The sequence below is a fragment of the Bombina bombina genome, chromosome 1 (genome assembly GCF_027579735.1).
Source record: "Bombina bombina isolate aBomBom1 chromosome 1, aBomBom1.pri, whole genome shotgun sequence".
NCBI classification, from domain to species: Eukaryota; Metazoa; Chordata; class Amphibia; order Anura; family Bombinatoridae; genus Bombina; species Bombina bombina.
The window spans coordinates 1,448,372,872-1,448,392,296 of NC_069499.1; positions in this window are offsets into that span (position 1 = coordinate 1,448,372,872).

Sequence of the window (19,425 nt, forward strand, 5' to 3'; positions counted from 1 at the left end):
TATAATATTTGAACAACTTAATATGTTTTGGTATTCAATCATTAGATTGTAATTATATATATATTCTTGGATTAAGTACATATCTAGATAGGCTATTTTGATGCTGATTGTTGGTTGCACATAGATGCCTTATGTAATTGACTAAGATATGTGCATTGATGTATATTTTTCGAAGTATATTTAAAGACTGAATGTAATTCTATAGTACTTTCTAAATATCTTTAAATTCTTTTATTATTTTTTAAAAATCAAGACACAATATACTTTGTGAATGTCCCTTTAAGGACCAAACCATTTTAAATGTTGATTTAACATTGTCAAAAGAAACTAAAGGGGAATGAAAATTATATATAGATATGTGATGTCTAACCCAAGAGGTAAGATTTTAAAAAATACATAATATTAATAACTATAGCTAAATGTCCCTTTAAATGACTCCACTAGAAAATAAAATCTATTAACATGGCATCCAATAACTAGCTTGTGAAAAATATGAAGTTAAATGACCTACCATTTATAAAAGTAAACATTTATAAATTTAATAAACTAATGTTTTGAGATACCTAAGGAAGATACAAGATCTTATAAAATTAATTTTACATTCAACAACACTGTCCCTTCTTAAAAGTGAAACAAAATAATTTATGTAAAGTTTTGACTACATATCCGAATTTATTTTAACATCTAAGAATTTCAAAAGAAAAGCATCGATGGATCTCACTCCCCAATTAATTTAAAAAGATAGTTTAATTTAATATTCTCTGAATCAGTGGATTTTCTAAAATTAATGCATTATTTGATCTTATGCATGTGCTTGTCAAATAGACAACTACCAGTCATGGGAGTCAAATTGTTTTTTATTGACAGATTATATGGATATTTATTATAATCTGTTCAAAAGAGTGTATTTAATAATAAAATGTTGATTATTACCATTTTAAATAAAAAAAGTTTTTGAAACAAAAACAAAAAAATATTCCTGGAAGTCATCAGATGACAATCTGAAATTAAAAAAAATAATTTTACAAAGTTAATACACACGTTGTCAAATATTCATAAAATACATTTACAATCATCTTGTGTCTATGCTCTAACTTTGTTCAACATTTTTTCAAGATATTTATGATTTAAATTAAAAAATAAATAAAATAAACATACACCATTATATTGTGTAATAAAAATTAAATTTAAATATCAGAATTTCGAATTATACATAATAATGTATATCACATTCCAATAATAAATATATATGTATGCTGAACATAAATGTAATATTTCATGTCCATTCAAATACCTCTATATCAACTATAATATGTATTCCTTTTTCGGATTGTGATCCCTAAATATCTAATTATGAACTAAATATGACTAATGTATGTAAGCTACTAATATTCAACATTCTTCACTAGCATGCATTGGTACACCAACCTGGATAATGCATGGTCTTTGAAAGTCAATTCAGGGGTAAACAGTTGATCTTCAATAGGTGTCTTATTCATCAGTTCATAAAATAGAGGACTGAAATACCATCTAAAAAAGTAAAATCATCTAAGTGTCTGATTGTGATCCCTAAATATCTAATTATGAACTAAATATGACTAATGTATGTAAGCTACTAATATTCAACATTCTTCACTAGCATGCATTGGTACACCAACCTGGATAATGCATGGTCTTTGAAAGTCAATTCAGGGGTAAACATTTGATCTTCAATAGGTGTCTTATTCATCAGTTCATAAAATAAAGGACTGAAATACCATCTAAAAAAGTAAAATCATCTAAGTGTCTGATTGTGATCCCTAAATATCTAATTATGAACTAAATATGACTAATGTATGTAAGCTACTAATATTCAACATTCTTCACTAGCATGCATTGGTACACCAACCTGGATAATGCATGGTCTTTGAAAGTCAATTCAGGGGTAAACAGTTGATCTTCAATAGGTGTCTTATTCATCAGTTCATAAAATAGAGGACTGAAATACCATATAAAAAAGTAAAATCATCTAAGTGTCTGATTGTGATCCCTAAATATCTAATTATGAACTAAATATGACTAATGTATGTAAGCTACTAATATTCAACATTCTTCACTAGCATGCATTGGTACACCAACCTGGATAATGCATGGTCTTTGAAAGTCAATTCAGGGGTAAACAGTTGATCTTCAATAGGTGCCTTATTCATCATTTCAAAAATAGAGGACTGTGAAATACCATCTAAAAATTAGAAAATAATCTAAGTGTCTCCAATAGGATGCCTCCACAGCCTTATTCTATCAAATAGTTGGCACTTACCATGTGAACATGTCTTTGTATGTTTTTCAAGGTCAGCAGATTGGAAAGATAATGCCAGACATGAACCCATTGGTATACTTCAATTTCAATCTTGGCTTTTTCCACTGTCAGTCTGGGCAATCTTCACTGTCAGGCTTCTAATTCTTCCCTTTCAGTCTTTAGATTAAGTCAGCTCCCTAATGGCAGAAAAAGTTTAATAAAAATTACTACAAGTGTGTGAATCAGTTCTGTACCCCTCTACCACCCCCCATTTCAGAATAAATTTCTGTCACTAGCTTACTAAGCATGTGTAGCATCTTGTGTTATGTTCTATCAAGTGTGAAGATGAGTCATATTGAGCAGAACGAACCTCTAATGTGTGACATTGAACCATAGTCATGCTAGAGGATAGTTATGCTAGAGGATCCCTTTCTGAGTATGTACATTTTAAGTAATGTGTAAACTAAATACTAGTTTTGAAAATGTATGCCATATGATGTATTTGTGTACAATTCATGCCAGCAACAGTCCATACATTTATACTTACCATCTGATGTCCTCTTTAAAAACCAGGTGGCAAAGACTCGCTACAGGACCCAATGACCAGAGCATCACCTATATTAAGAAATCAAACACATTTTTAGCATTTGATGAACAATCCTAACATGTTTGCACAATTCTCTACTTGTCATTTCCCTAGAGTTCACATCTATTGACAATACTCCAGTCTAACTTCTATTATTTACCGTCTAAAGTTGCGGTTGATGATGTCTGCTCTGACATTGAGCCCCTCGTCCCGGAATGGCCCCTCTAGAACAGGATTATCCTCCTCATCTCTGAGGAGGTTTCGTTGCGCCTGGACGCCCTGCAGCATCCCAGCCCGCTGTGCAATATTATGCAGCACACTACAGGCTAAACGATCTTAGCCACCTTCTTTGGGTTGTACTGGAGGGCTCCTCCCGACCGGTCCAGGCACCTGAACCTCATCTTCAGGAGCCCGAACATCCGTTCAACCACCGCCCTGGTTCTCTTATGAGCCCTATTGTAGCGCTCCTCAGACACATCAGTCGGGCTACGCAAGGGGGTAATAAGCCAAGGCCGGCTCATGTACCCAGAATCACCTATAAATTATGAACAGAACATAATTCAAACTGAATCCTCAAAATAGTATTTTGATTCTAATAAAAGTTTTTGTACACGATAATCCACTATCAAATTTTTGTATTTTAAAAGAATAATCTAGTTCAATCTTATTCTCTATCTTACCATTTCAGCTAAGACATGCTACATATGCGTATTTCTCCTAAACCAAACCTTGTGTAAAATGCAAACTAAATGGTTACATTGCATTCTCTATCTGAGCATTTAAGGTAAGACATGCTACATATCTGCATTGAACTAAAACTAAACCTTTGCGGAAAGAGACAATGACATGGTTAAATTGCATGAGCTAATATCTTCCCATTTCAGCTAAGACATGCTACATATGCATATTTCTCCTAAACCAAACCTTGTGTAAAATGCAAACTAAATGGTTACATTGCATTCTCTATCTGAGCATTTAAGGTAAGACATGCTACATATCTGCATTGAACTAAAACTAAACCTTTGCGGAAAGAGACAATGACAAGGTTAAATAGCTTGAGCTAATATCTTCCCATTTCAGCTAAGACATGCTACATATGCGTATTTCTCCTAAACCAAACCTTGTGTAAAATGCAAACTAAATGGTTACATTGCATTCTCTATCTGAGCATTTAAGGTAAGACATGCTACATATCTGCATTGAACTAAAACTAAACCTTTGCAGAAAGAGACAATGACATGGTTAAATTGCATGAGCTAATATCTTCCAATTTCAGCTAAGACATGCTACATATGCGTATTTCTCATAAACCAAACCTTGTGTAAAATGCAAACTAAATGGTTACATTGCATTCTCTATCTGAGCATTTAAGGTAAGACATGCTACATATCTGCATTGAACTAAAACTAAACCTTTGCGGAAAGAGACAATGACATGGTTAAATTGCATGAGCTAATATCTTCTCATTTCAGCTAAGACATGCTGCATATGCGTATTTCTCCTAAACCAAACCTTGTGTAAAATGCAAACTAAATGGTTACATTGCATTCTCTATCTGAGCATTTAAGGTAAGACATGCTACATATCTGCATTGAACTAAAACTAAACCTTTGCGGAAAGAGACAATGACATGGTTAAATTGCATGAGCTAATATCTTCCCATTTCAGCTAAGGCATGCTACATATGCGTATTTCTCCTAAACCAAACCTTGTGTAAAATGCAAACTAAATGGTTACATTGCATTCTCTATCTGAGCATTTAAGGTAAGACATGCTACATATCTGCATTGAACTAAAACTAAACCTTTGCGGAAAGAGACAATGACATGGTTAAATTGCATGAGCTAATATCTTCCCATTTCAGCTAAGACATGCTACATATGCGTATTTCTCCTAAACCAAAACCTTGTGTAAAATGCAAACTAAATGGTTACATTGCATTCTCTATCTGAGCATTTAAGGTAAGACATGCTACATATCTGCATTGAACTAAAACTAAACCTTTGCGGAAAGAGACAATGACATGGTTAAATTGCATGAGCTAATATCTTCCCATTTCAGCTAAGACATGCTACATATGCATATTTCTCCTAAACCAAACCTTGTGTAAAATGCAAACTAAATGGTTACATTGCATTCTCTATCTGAGCATTTAAGGTAAGACATGCTACATATCTGCATTGAACTAAAACTAGTCATTTGCGGAAAAAGACAATGACATGGTTAAATTGCATGAGCTAATATCTTCCCATTTCAGCTAAGACATGCTACATATGCGTATTTCTCCTAAACCAAACCTTGTGTAAAATGCAAACTAAATGGTTACATTGCATTCTCTATCTGAGCATTTAAGGTAAGACATGCTACATATCTGCATTGAACTAAAACTAGACATTTGCGGAAAGAGACAATGACATGGTTAAATTGCATGAGCTAATATCTTCCCATTTCAGCTAAGACATGCTACATATGCATATTTCTCCTAAACCAAACCTTGTGTAAAATGCAAACTAAATGCTTACATTGCATTCTCTATCTGAGCATTTAAGGTAAGACGTGCTACATATCTGCCTTGAACTAAAACTAGACATTTGCGGAAAAATAAATAAATGGTTAAATTGCATCCTATAGCTGAACATTACGCTAACATTTTAAAACTACAGTGGCAATTGTCAAACTAATTAACCATGTTGTGCGCAAATACTCACCAACGAGATAACCAGGGGGCATTTGTCTTTCCTCAAACGGTCTCCACAGGGACGACTGAGCGAGGATGCGGGCATCATGACAAGCCCCTCCAAAATTTGCACACACATGCATAATCCTCATCTGTGCATCACAAACATACTGCACGTTGAGGCTATGAAAATGTTTGCGATTTCTGAAGGGCAAGTCATCAATTGGAGCACGCAGCGCAATGTGGGTACAATCTATGGCTCCCAAGACATTGGGCAATTGAGCAATATCAAAGAATTCCCGCTTCAGGCGCCTCCAATCACCATCATTTTGTGGGAATCCTATGTAATGCTTACTGATACGTACCATGGCGTCCAGAAAGTTATCAAACACCACAGAGAATGTACCTTGAGCCAGGCCATGCATGTACATTTCTCCGGATTGAAAACTCCCGGAGGCCAGGATGTATAGACAACTTAGCATCTTACTCATGGCGGGAACAGCAGTCCTTATTCTTATACGTGGCTCCAAATGAGGTTTAAGAAGATCGTAAAGGCCAATGAGCTGTTCGCGATTGAGCCGATACTTATCATAAACCTCAAAGTCGCTCATGTTTTCCAAGGTGGGTCTCACCCTGTAGACATGAGGACCTCGAACCAGATGACCCCTTCGTCTCAGTCTGAGCCGCCGAGGCTGCCTGATTCGATCAACAGCTAGTTCGCCAATAGCAGCACCAGCAGCGTCTACCATGTCATCGTCATCCATCTTTCAAAACAGCGTAACAAGGTATGCACTTGATCTGATGTGGATCACAAGTGATGCTTTGGCCGTGTTGTTTGGGGGATTTATAGTACAATTATTCCAATGGTAGTGAGTTTGTAATGATTGCTGATTGTATTCACTTGTTTGTATGTGAGCGGCGCGAATGCTTTCACAGTGGGCGTTTTTTTTTTTTGGGCTGAAATGTTGTTTTCCCCCAATGAATCTCAATGTGAAAGTGTCAAATATCACACATACAGTGCATGTTTGTAATGTTTGATCATATGCGTAATAAATATTTCTTAAACGCGATATTATAGTAACAAGCACACGTCCAGGCTAACATGAATGAAAGTGCATAGTTGTGTATAATGTGCATCGAATGTGATCGATCAATGTTGCTGCAACATTGTTTGAAAATGATAAAGTAACATCTGCCATCTGTAGTATTATATATATAAGTGATTGGTGAGATGTCAATATTGTATGCGTCCCTTTAAAATCGCAATAATAATTCCGAACTTTCCGTCTGCCATCTGTAGTATTGTATATATAAGTGATTGCCGAGCTGTCAATATTGTATGCGTCCCTTTAAAATCGCAATAATAATTCCGAACTTCCCGTGTGCCATCTGTAGTATTGTATATATAAGTGATTGCCGAGATGTCAATATTGTATGCGTCCCTTTCAAATGGCACTAATACTGAATAACTTCCGGCTGTCATCTGTAGTATTGTATATATAAGTGATTGCCGAGCTGTCAATATTGTATGCGTCCCTTGAAAATCGCAATAATAATTCCGAACTTCCCGTCTGCCATCTGTAGTATTGTATATATAAGTGATTGCCGAGCTGTCAATATTGTATGCGTCCCTTTAAAATCGCAAAAATAATTCTGAACTTCCCGTCTGCCATCTGTAGTATTGTATATATAAGTGATTGCCGAGATGTCAATATTGTATGCGTCCCTTTCAAATGGCACTAATACTGAATAACTTCCGGCTGTCATCTGTAGTATTGTATATATAAGTGATTTGCGATCTGACAATATTTATTAATTGTCCCATTCAAATCTCCCTAATAATGCTGTTCCAAACTGTTATTTACGTATATGTTGTATTGTAGTATTGAGTGTTAAAGTTCAGAAAGGGGCGGTACAGTGGTGAATCTGTAATGTGTATGGTTGAATCTTCTAATGACGTCATGATATTATTAACCTGCCTATGTAGTTCTGAAATCCTCATTGTGTTGTTGTATTGTGCTACATTGTTATTGTGTGCTGAATAAAATATAAATGTGTGCTTTGTGGTTGCGTGATGGGTGATGCGTGTTATGTACATATACGTATATATTGTGATTGTGTCCCACATATGCTGACTTCTATATAGCGGTCTGGTATTGTTGTTCCTTCCCATAAAGTGACATCTGTAATCTTGTGTAATGATGTTCTTCTTGTACGTAATTCCTAATGGTTTATTGTGATGGAATCATGATGTTAAAAGTACATTAAAATCCATATGTTCTGTTTTGTGATTCCTAGAGAGAATGTAATGTGTTTTTCCCCCATCATTTGAATGCACATGTATGAGTGAATGCTAAAAGTAATGTATGTGCATCCATGACTGATCATGTGTTAAGCCTATGTAGATATGCAGTTGCTGCAAGCATATGAGTTGAATAAATGAAATGCAATAATAAAGGTAAATGAGAGGTGTTTCCCATTGTGTACTGTTTGTGAATCCTGAAAAGTTTGAATTATTTTTGTGTTTAAATGTAATATTTTTTTTAAAAAAGTTTGTTACTAGTGATGTTGATTTGTAGTTGATGTAATATAAAAGTCTGAAACAATTTAATGGTGTTGTGAATATTCAATAAGTAAAATCCCTAAGTCCACCATAGGGAAATAGTCATTTCTTGATCTATTTATCATAGCTGGGTCTAACGCAGAAAAGCATGTATTTTCTAGCGCTGGTATTTGGAGTTTTTAGGTCTACGCTATTTGCGTGCGTTAGGGAAATCTGTCTTTCGCGTGCATGAGCACGTCTTCCCCATAGAAGTCAATGGAGGCTCCAAATTTAGGTCACTTTTTTTTTCTAAGACTGGTTTTCCTCGTAAAGTGAGTGACGTCATGAGCTTGTGTGAAATAGTAGCTAAATCGTGTTAATTTTGTAATAAATAACTTGTTTGTGTATGTAATGTGGTGTATATTTTTTGTATGCATTGATGAGTGTATGTTTGTGATAATATTATTAGTTAGATGTAGCTATATGAGGGTCTTTTCCCGTGTGTCAATGTAAGTCAATGGGAAAATGGATTTGTGTTGTTTTTTTTCTAACACCCGAGATCTCGCAACTTTTATCCTTTGTATTTTGAAGAAAAATTATTAAATCATAAAAATAAATATAGTGTTGTGTTTGTATGAGTGTAAGTGTAGTTTGTGTAATATTTGTTTTGTGATTCGTGGATGTTTATTTTGTCGGTAGATGTTAACTACTGGGTTTGAGCTGTCGGTAGAGATTTGTGCGTTGGGTGATTTTTGAGTGTCGGTAAATGAGCTCTAAATACCGGAGTCCGTAAGAAACCAGCGTTAGGAGCCTCTAACGCTGGTTTTCACGGCTAACGCCAAACTCCAAATCTAGGCCTTTGTCTTATTCTATGAACTGTTTTCATAGTGTGTCGATATACCCATATCCTTTTATTATTTTATATTATTAATATTATTTTTTGGGTGATATTTTTCTTTAGTGCTAAAGGTGATTTTTCCTGTTTTCCAGTTTTCCTTCATATATATATATATAAAGAAGCAAAGGAGAGCACTCTCACTCAGTCCAACAACTGCCAGGGTGCTAGTATAGTATAAATATAGCTGAACAAGAAACTTGCACTCTCTGGTCTTTTTAAGAAAAATCTTTTACTGTGAAAAGTAGTGACGTTTCGGGGACCAGATATCCCCTTCCTCAGACACAGTGTATACACGTTTCAAACAATATATAGCAAACAATCAATGCCCCACCCCCCAAATTAGGACAAAATAAAATGTAGGAACCTACGTCTTAAACTCACAGGCCGCAAGCACATACAGAGCAGACACGCTGCAGAACGAGTGGACTACTGGCCTATACGGCACTCCGGCATTGCAGTGATTAACACAGAGACACCTTACCCCTCAAATTCGGGAACCGGGGGCACTATACCGGCAGCAAACCGAGTACTGTGGCATTTCACTGGAGGTACCGCTGACCTGAGGAAACATACCCGATTTTCCCGCTGCAGGGAGCAGGCATTGGTTGGACTGTGAGACCGGACAGCCATGTGGAGTGTCTAAAGCACCGCCAGTGGAAAACAGCACGGAGCACTTCACTGTGAGGGAGACAGCTAAGGTGGATGGCAAAAGTCCAGGCAGCGACACCTTACTGGCCAAAAACTCTGGAACTGCATGTGCTCAGACAAGAGGAAAAGCAGAGAGCTTGTACAGGAGAGTTATAAACGACATCATAGCCGCGCTGAGGCCTCTGAGATCCGGTGAGTCACTTACAAATTATTGCTAGTCATTGAGCCTGGTCCGGCAGAAGTGGTGTGCAGAGTGCCCTACATACATTTTGCACCATCTAGTACCACTAACAATGCACCCGGGCCTCTTTGCAGGAGAAGCCTGATATGAACTGGTTTCATGTTTTCTCAAGTCTGATATAAAGCCTAAGCATAAAATACATATGTTCACTAAAGGCAAATCTATAAGGGGGCAAAAGAAACACCGATACTTTAGTAATAATGGGCCTGACTTGTCCCATACACAGAAACGTCATTAGGAGAGAGGCAATTCATTATAAAGACATTTTTTTTGTGTGAACTGACACTGTAGGCAACGCAGGCCTTAAACACTAAGGTAATATACAGATAATATGGCACATAAAAAATCTGGCCTGGGGGATAAAGGATTAAAGACTAGAAATATGAATCATTATCTAAAAGGTGTGGAATCCCAGTCCTCTGAGGAAAATACATTTATAACTGACCCTAAGGCAGCGGAGCCTGAGCATTCATTATTGGAGGTGGCTCCGCCAACATTGTATGTCACAAAAGAAGACCTGAAAAACCTCTCGTCCAAATAGGACATTAAAGATGTAGTAAGTGAGATAAAGAATTTATTTGGGGAGTTACGCAAAGATGTATTGGACCTCACTCAAAGAGTCACAATTATTGAACATGCTCAGAACACCATGCAGGCCCAAATAAAAGAAACCATACCACAAGTACAACATAATACTAACACCATACAGAATTTACTAGAAAGAATTGAAGACCTTGACAACCGTGGAAGACGGAACAATCTACGTATCAGGGGAATCCCTGAAAGTGTTAACCCCACGGCTCTGCAGGGTTACTTGCAAGATTTATTCAGAGTTATCAAGGGCACACCAATGTCATCAGAGGTCAGCATAGAAAGAGCTCATAGAGCTCTATGCCCAAAACCTCAGCAAAAGCACCTCCAAGGGATGTGATCCTTAAACTTCTAAACTTTAAAGACAAGGAGGAAATTTTACGCCACAGCAGGAATAAGCACCCAATCCAACATGTGGGCATCACACTTCAGCTGTTCTCTGATCTCTGCCCTGCGACTCTCCAAAAGCGCAGAGAACTGAAATTCCTCACTACCACATTGCAAAACAACAAAATACAGTACAGGTGGGGATTCCCAACATGTATTGTGGCCACTAGCAACGGAAATACGGCCATATATAGGTCTATGGAAGACTTAGATACTTTTTGCACCTCCTTGGGGGTGCCAACCCCAGCACTAGACAACCTGCAGGAACAAGAAAGGCTGCTGGAAAACTTGCAGCAGGGAAGATAGAGACATGTTGCTGCTTAACTGCATTAATCTCTTTTCTGCTTTACAGATTTTCTGATTTCTGGCCCATGTCACGGTGAGTGGTTTGACCAGGAAATTTGTTGATGAACATTACTCATATATCTTTTCTGTTTTATTTTTCAAAAAAAAAAAAAAATTGTCTATGACCCACTTAGATTATACCACTTCTCTGACAGTATTATATAGCCCAAACTTGCTGAGTTTCCTGTTGAGCAGAGAGCCGTGGGCGATAACCTCACCTCACCCAGGGTCAGTCCTTGCATGACAAATATGGTAATAGATCAGCAGCACATAGCGGCTCTAAGCATGCATGTATCCACAGGTATCCCCTGTGTTATATCCCCCTCCTTACTCCCCCTCTCCCCCCTTGGTTCACCCACCATATTTTGATATATTAAGTTAATGTTAGGTATCACATGTTTCTTTCATTACTAAGAATGTAGCTCAATATTCACATACAGGGAGTGCAGAATTATTAGGCAAATTAGTATTTTGACCACATCATCCTCTTTATGCATGTTGTCTTACTCCAAGCTGTATAGGCTCAAAAGCCTACTACCAATTAAGCATATTAGGTGATGTGCATCTCTGTAATGAGAAGGGGTGTGGTCTAATGACATCAACACCCTATATCAGGTGTGCATAATTATTAGGCAACTTCCTTTCCTTTGGCAAAATGGGTCAAAAGAAGGACTTGACAGGCTCAGAAAAGTAAAAAATAGTGAGATATCTTGCAGAGGGATGCAGCACTCTTAAAATTGCAAAGCTTCTGAAGCGTGATCATCGAACAATCAAGCGTTTCATTCAAAATAGTCAACAGGGTCGCAAGAAGCGTGTGGAAAAACCAAGGTGCAAAATAACTGGCCATGAACTGAGAAAAGTCAAGCGTGCAGCTGCCAAGATGCCACTTGCCACCAGTTTGGCCATATTTCAGAGCTGCAACATCACTGGAGTGCCCAAAAGCACAAGGTGTGCAATACTCAGAGACATGGCCAAGGTAAGAAAGGCTGAAAGACGACCACCACTGAACAAGACACACAAGCTGAAACGTCAAGACTGGGCCAAGAAATATCTCAGGACTGATTTTTCTAAGGTTTTATGGACTGATGAAATGAGAGTGAGTCTTGATGGGCCAGATGGATGGGCCCGTGGCTGGATTGGTAAAGGGCAGAGAGCTCCAGTCCGACTCAGACGCCAGCAAGGTGGAGGTGGAGTACTGGTTTGGGCTGGTATCATCAAAGATGAGCTTGTGGGGCCTTTTCGGGTTGAGGATGGAGTCAAGCTCAACTCCCAGTCCTACTGCCAGTTTCTGGAAGACACCTTCTTCAAGCAGTGGTACAGGAAGAAGTCTGCATCCTTCAAGAAAAACATGATTTTCATACAGGACAATGCTCCATCACACGCGTCCAAGTACTCCACAGCGTGGCTGGCAAGAAAGGGTATAAAAGAAGAAAATCTAATGACATGGCCTCCTTGTTCACCTGATCTGAACCCCATTGAGAACCTGTGGTCCATCATCAAATGTGAGATTTACAAGGAGGGAAAACAGTACACCTCTCTGAACAGTGTCTGGGAGGCTGTGGTTGCTGCTGCACACAATGTTGATGGTGAACAGATCAAAACACTGACAGAATCCATGGATGGCAGGCTTTTGAGTGTCCTTGCAAAGAAAGGTGGCTATATTGGTCACTGATTTGTTTTTGTTTTGTTTTTGAATGTCAGAAATGTATATTTGTGAATGTTGAGATGTTATATTGGTTTCACTGGTAAAAATAAATAATTGAAATAGGTATATATTTGTTTTTTGTTAAGTTGCCTAATAATTATGCACAGTAATAGTCACCTGCACACACAGATATCCCCCTAAAATAGCTAAAACTAAAAACAAACTAAAAACTACTTCCAAAAATATTCAGCTTTGATATTAATGAGTTTTTTGGGTTCATTGAGAACATGGTTGTTGTTCAATAATAAAATTAATCCTCAAAAATACAACTTGCCTAATAATTCTGCACTCCCTGTATATGAAAAGACTAGCCAAAGGCACATTCCCTTTAGAGTTAACCTTCGAAAGTTATACTATTTTGTTTTCGGCACCACAGGTGGCTGCGAGATTGTACTAAGTTTGCTTCAATTGTTTTTTCTTGGATTATACACTGTATTGTATATTTATTTTGCATTCTGATATACCACTTCCTTAATTCATCTCTCTTTCTGTCTTCCTGCACTCTCGCACACCCACTCTCTACCTACTCAACCTTGTAAACTTCACGCTCTATTCTCTCCCTACCTCCCTCCTTACCCCCTCCCCTTTTTTTTTTTTTTTCTCTTTCTCTTCCTCACCCCTCCTCCCTTCCCTCATCCATGGCATCCACGGGAAGAGACTCAAAAGTACATCCTATCAAATTCCTAACTATAAACGTAAAGGGGCTTAGCAGTCCTGGAAAACATTCAATAGTTTCACGCGAATTGCACAGACTGCAGGGAGACATGTTTTTCCTGCAGGAGACCCATTTTGCTAGACACAAGGAACCTAAATGGCACAATCACAGATACCCATTATCATATTTTGCTTCACGGCCCCATAAACACAATGGTGTAGGCATACTTATTCACCATAAAATCCCTTTTCAAGCACAATCGGTGGAACGAGACAAAGAGGGCAGGTACCTTATCATAGTGGGACTTCTGTATGGTAGGCAAGTCACATTGGTTAATGTCTACGCACCGAACACAGTGCAACACATTTTTTTCAGAGCCCTACCCACAAAACCTTTAGAGCTTTCCAGGGGGGTGATGATTCTGGGAGGTGATTTCAATGCACCACTAATACCTGGTATGGATACTTCTAATGGGGTGTCTAGTGTCCCACACCATGTTCTAAAGAATATAAACAACATAATGAAAACACACCTACTGCGTGATGTGTGGCGCACTTTGCACCCAACAGAGACCGATTTCACTTATTACTGTAACCCGCACATGAAATATTCACGGATCGATTACTTCTTTACAGACTCTCAGGGAATTGCATACATCACCAATAGCGACATCTCCCCTATCACATGGACAGATCGTGCGCCGGTCTCATGCCTGATGTACTGGCCAGATACCCCAGCAACACCATACATGTGGCGCCTAGACGACTCATTACTGAATTGCCCACTTATCATGGGAGATGTAACCACTAAAATGACAGAGTACTTTGCTCTTAACACAACAGAGAACTTGCCATTGACCACAGTTTGGGAAGCACACAAGAGTGTCATCAGAGGATTCTTAATAGACCATAAAAGTAGGGTGGTGAAACAGGCCAAGGGAAAATACAATCACATTCTCCTACAGATAGGGAACTTGGAAGAGCAGCATAAAAAGGCACCTACAGATGCCACCTTGTTGGCTGAACTAACACAAGCTAGGACAGACTTTAAACAATTATTGCAAGAAGAGAACCAGAGGAAAGCTCTGTTTTTAAAGCAAACATATTTCGAGGGAGGAGACAAAGCAGGGAAACTACTAGCCCTTAGAGGTTCGCAACTTAAAACACATGTTTACACAATTAAAGATAAAAATGGTAACGTTTTTAAAGACAGCCCAAATATCGCAGAGACTTTCCGTAACTATTACAAACAACTGTATAACTTAAAAACTACCTTGGCAACCACTCCACCACACGAAAGCCCAGAGAAACTTAATATAACAGAATATCTAGAGGGAATTCACATGACTACACTTACGAAGGAGACTGTTGACTTTCTTGACTCCCCCCTTACACAAGATGAGATACAGGCAGCACTGACAGACCTACCAAATGGGAAAAGCCCAGGTCCGGATGGATTTGGAGCTAGATACTATAAGGCCTTTTTGCTGGTCCTGCTTCCTCACATGCAAAATTTATTTAACAGTACATCCGATTTGGTGGCACTGCCTACATCAATGCTGACAGCATATATAACAGTACTGCCAAAACCGGGTAAACCCACTGATGTCCCACAGAGCTACAGACCTATTTCCTTACTGAATACTGACATCAAGATTCTAGCAAAAACTCTGGCAAACAGAATGAACACTATTCTCCCCACATTGATCTCACAGGATCAGGTGGGGTTTGTCCCGGGGAGGGAGGTGAGGGACAACACCCTGAAAGTGTTACAATTAGTTGAATACTCCAAAAATAATGCTATTCCTTTAGCATTACTGTCAACCAACGCCGAAAAGGCGTTTGACAGAGTAAGCTGGCAATTTCTCAGAAGTACCATGGAGAAGATAGGTTTTGTGGAAAAGTTCTTGGGTATGGTCTTTGCACTATTCTCAATGCCTAATGCTAAAATCAGGGTTAATAACATCCTTTCCTCACCCTTTCGGATCACAAATGGCACCAGGCAGGGGTGCCCATTGTCCCCCTTGCTGTTTGCCATCTCGGTGGAAGTGCTGACGTGTAGTATTAGAGCTAATGAGTCTGTGCGGGGGGTACGAGTAAACAACAAAGAATATAAGATTGCAATGTATGCTGACGATCTTCTGTTCACTCTATCTGAGATAGAAACTTCGGTCCCTGCGCTGCTGAATGAGTTCCATAAATATGGGGAAGTATCAAACTTTCTTCTCAAAAACACCAAATTGGAGTTGTTGAGTATAAATCTAGCCCCAAGCACTCTGATATGGCTTAGGACTTATAGTCCGTTGGTTCTTAACACTACTAAACTGAAATATCTGGGTATTCGGATTTCTGCCAGGATTTCAGATATTTTTGAGGCCAACTATGAAGCACTTAAAAAAGAAATTTCTAATGATCTAACCGTTTGGAGGCATAAAATGATCTCTTGGCTGGGGAGGATAAATGTTATTAAGATGAATGTCCTCCCCAGAGTGCTGTACATTCTTCAGACTATTCCAATCCCGCTTCCACACTCCTTCCTTCCCTCCCTGCAAAAATTAATAGAAGAATATATCTGGAAAGATATCAGGCCCAGGGTGAATAGGAAAACAATATACCTTCCCAGGGAGGAGGGCGGACTGGGGCTTCCAAATATACTTTACTATAGAAGGGCTGTACTTCTACAAAGGGTGATTGAATGGTGTCATAGTGACCCCCAGAAAGATTGGATTGCGCTGGACACTGATATTCTCCAATCAGAAAACCTTGCTGCTCTCCCCTGGATTATTAAAAAATTTAGACCAGCGGCAGTGGCTAAATACCCCCTAATCAATGTAGTGTTGGAGGACTGGGACAAGACTTTATGAACAGATTCACATATATCTACAGCATTTTCCCTGCTGACACCGGTCTTTGGGAACTCTGAGATCCCGGTACAGACTCAGTTAACACCCGTTCAGACTCAGTTTATCAATAATCGTGTTGGAAACTTTGTTATTAACGGAGCTGTGAAACCCAGGGACGAGCTACAGACAGATGAACCCGCCTTTAGTGTCCCCTGGTTTGTGTACTTGCAAATAGGCCACTACATCACATCACATAAATACAAGTACTTACTTTTAAGAGAGCAGACACTTTTTGAGGGACTTTGTACACAGAAAACTATCCCCAGACACTTAATCTCAAAGGTTAGGAACAGAGTTGGAGACACAGAAGTGGCAAAGGATATTCCGGACCACTAAAACTGTGTCAGTCTCAGCGCGCATATAAGAATCGCAATATAAGTTGCTGAGCCGATGGTATCTTACACCATACCGCCTCAAACAAATCTACCCCAATGCATCTGACAGATGTTGGAGGGGATGTGGGGAGGTGGGTACCATAACGCACATTTGGTGGGACTGCCCCATGCTAGCAGGGTTCTGGGGAGAGGTGTGGGTCTGGGAACACATCCAAGTAACATTAGATCTAGAGGTCCCAAAGACTATGGAAACGCTGTTGTTCTATTTCCCAACTAAGATCGCAGACCCGACTAAAAAAAACTCTACTGATGATAATGTTGACAAGTGCTAAAAATCTAATTCCGGCCAGATGGAAAACACCACAGTGTCCCCTGGCCTCAGAATGGAGACAAGAGGTGCTTAACCTGTTAAGCCTGGAGAGATACCACTATACCCGCATAGGGAAATTGGATGCCCACGAACTGTTGGTCCAACTCTGGAACAATGGAAAGCTCAGAGAGCACTGACCTGCGCGGCAGAGGTAAACTATTTCTGTCGCTGCCTTACCCCCTCCCCCTCTTTTTTTTTTCCCCCTCTCCACTCCGCTTTCCTCTTTACTCCTTCTCCCTGACCCCTCTTCTCCTTCTGCTTCCCCCTTTACTTACAAGGTATATTTGCATGATGGATAGGTACAGTCAGACTATATACATTTTACACTGACTAATAACAGCCCAAATGCTTCTTTTGGATGGTGCGGTCACATGTAGCCGCCTGTGGTAAGCTTTTATTGTTTGGTACTACTGTATTGTAATTAATCAATTATCCTTATGTTAAACTTGCTCTATGGAGCATTATACTATGTATCATATTTATGTTGATCAATCGGTTTAATAGTCTATATGTTACAAGGAAATCCAAGAAAATGTGTAAATTAGGAGCCTGGCACTTACTGTACTTTTCTCACACTGTCCATATGCACTGGACTATATCAGACTTCTTCTAGATTGCAGTGTTGAGAGTTGTGAATTATGCTGTTAAAAGTTTATGTTGTAACCTTGAATAGTTTTGTTGCAATACTTGTATGTTCATACTTTTATTTTTCAAATAAAGCTCCTAAAAACAAAACAAAAAAAAACAAAAAAAACATTGTCTGAGCTTAGTAATGCATATAAGTGAAGTGATCATATGTGACATATTTCTTTTAACCAGAGAAATAGAACCAAAATGAAGGAACAGAAGCGTATAAAGAATAAAAGTTAAAAACTTGCAAATTACATAGCGTGTCTGAATTAGACCACAACATGATAACCCCATGTCATATAATTCATGAAAACGTATAAACACACAGAAATATGGGCAGAGCTGACAAAGTAGATCTAGGCAAAATATATAATGATGGATGTAAAAGAAGCTGTTATTACTCACAGAACCTTTACAGCGTATACCAAGAACATTTGCACGATACTTCCTGGAGAGTCACGTGATGGAATGGTCCAATCAACGACTAGCATCTGTGTTGCCGTGGCAACGCACTGTTCAGTGCCAAGGTCAACACCACTGTGGAAGAAGGACCAATCAACTGAGGAGATTCGAGTGGGCGAGACCCACCGACAATGCTTGGTCAAAGCAAAGCACGACCACTGCAGGTAAAGATAAAGAGAATACACAGGTTAAAGGGGGCGGAGCTAGTTAGCTTTCAGTGCAGACGTGCGAGACCAGAGCTCCTGATATAATTATGCATAAATAAGTTAAAAATTAATGTTTCTACATATAAAATTGTACTAGACCACCCTTGCAACTAAGTGACCAGTCGGACTATCAATGATGTGCCTGCAGAAACCGAGAGTAGTGGAAGTTGGGGACCTGGTTGTGCTCCGGCATTAGGCCCTAAGGCCGAGATTGTCAGAACGGATGTGTCTCTTTGCTGTAACTGATCCCTCATCCTGAAGGGTAAGCGCTATCAGCCCAAAGTCGCAGGGGTTATAAGGATCGCTAACAGCTAGACATGGACACTGGATCTGCTGCCTGAGTGAGACTAGCCCCTACGTGGCTCTACGCAGCGTTACCACCTGCACTGTTCAGACCCTTTTAATTATCAATATGAAGGATCTATATAGCGCAGCACGGGCCTTGCTGGAGGAGTATGAGACTGAAATCCTGGCCAGATTTGATAGCCTCCTAATGAAAATGCAGTCTGCTGGGGCTTGGGACTCTGCTGTTGTGCAACCTAACCTATATCCGCAGCCTAACAAGAGTAGTCTGAACGGGATCACGGCTAGGTCTTCTTGGCACGGGTCACTTACTGAGGACAGCTTTACCTGTTCCATGTCTCCCGGGTCCCCTGATTTTGAGGCTCGTACGGTGGAGTCCGAAAGGCCACAACATACTGTGGATTTACAGGAAGAAAGCATTTGGTGCTGCCTTTTACAGGAGTTCAGTGCAGGTCTGCCATCTTGGGTTTTGCACAGGCTCTTGTTTAGGAGTCTAGTTGCGATTGGAACTGCCTTAACGGGCGGTGTGGAGTCTGGCCGTGCAGCTTTCCCACTGGTTTGTAAGACTGGAGTAGGCTGAAGAGAGACACTGGATGTTGATCTGAGTTGCAGGACATTAACGCTTTGCTAATGTTGATGTTTGGTGACTTTAATTTTACAGTTT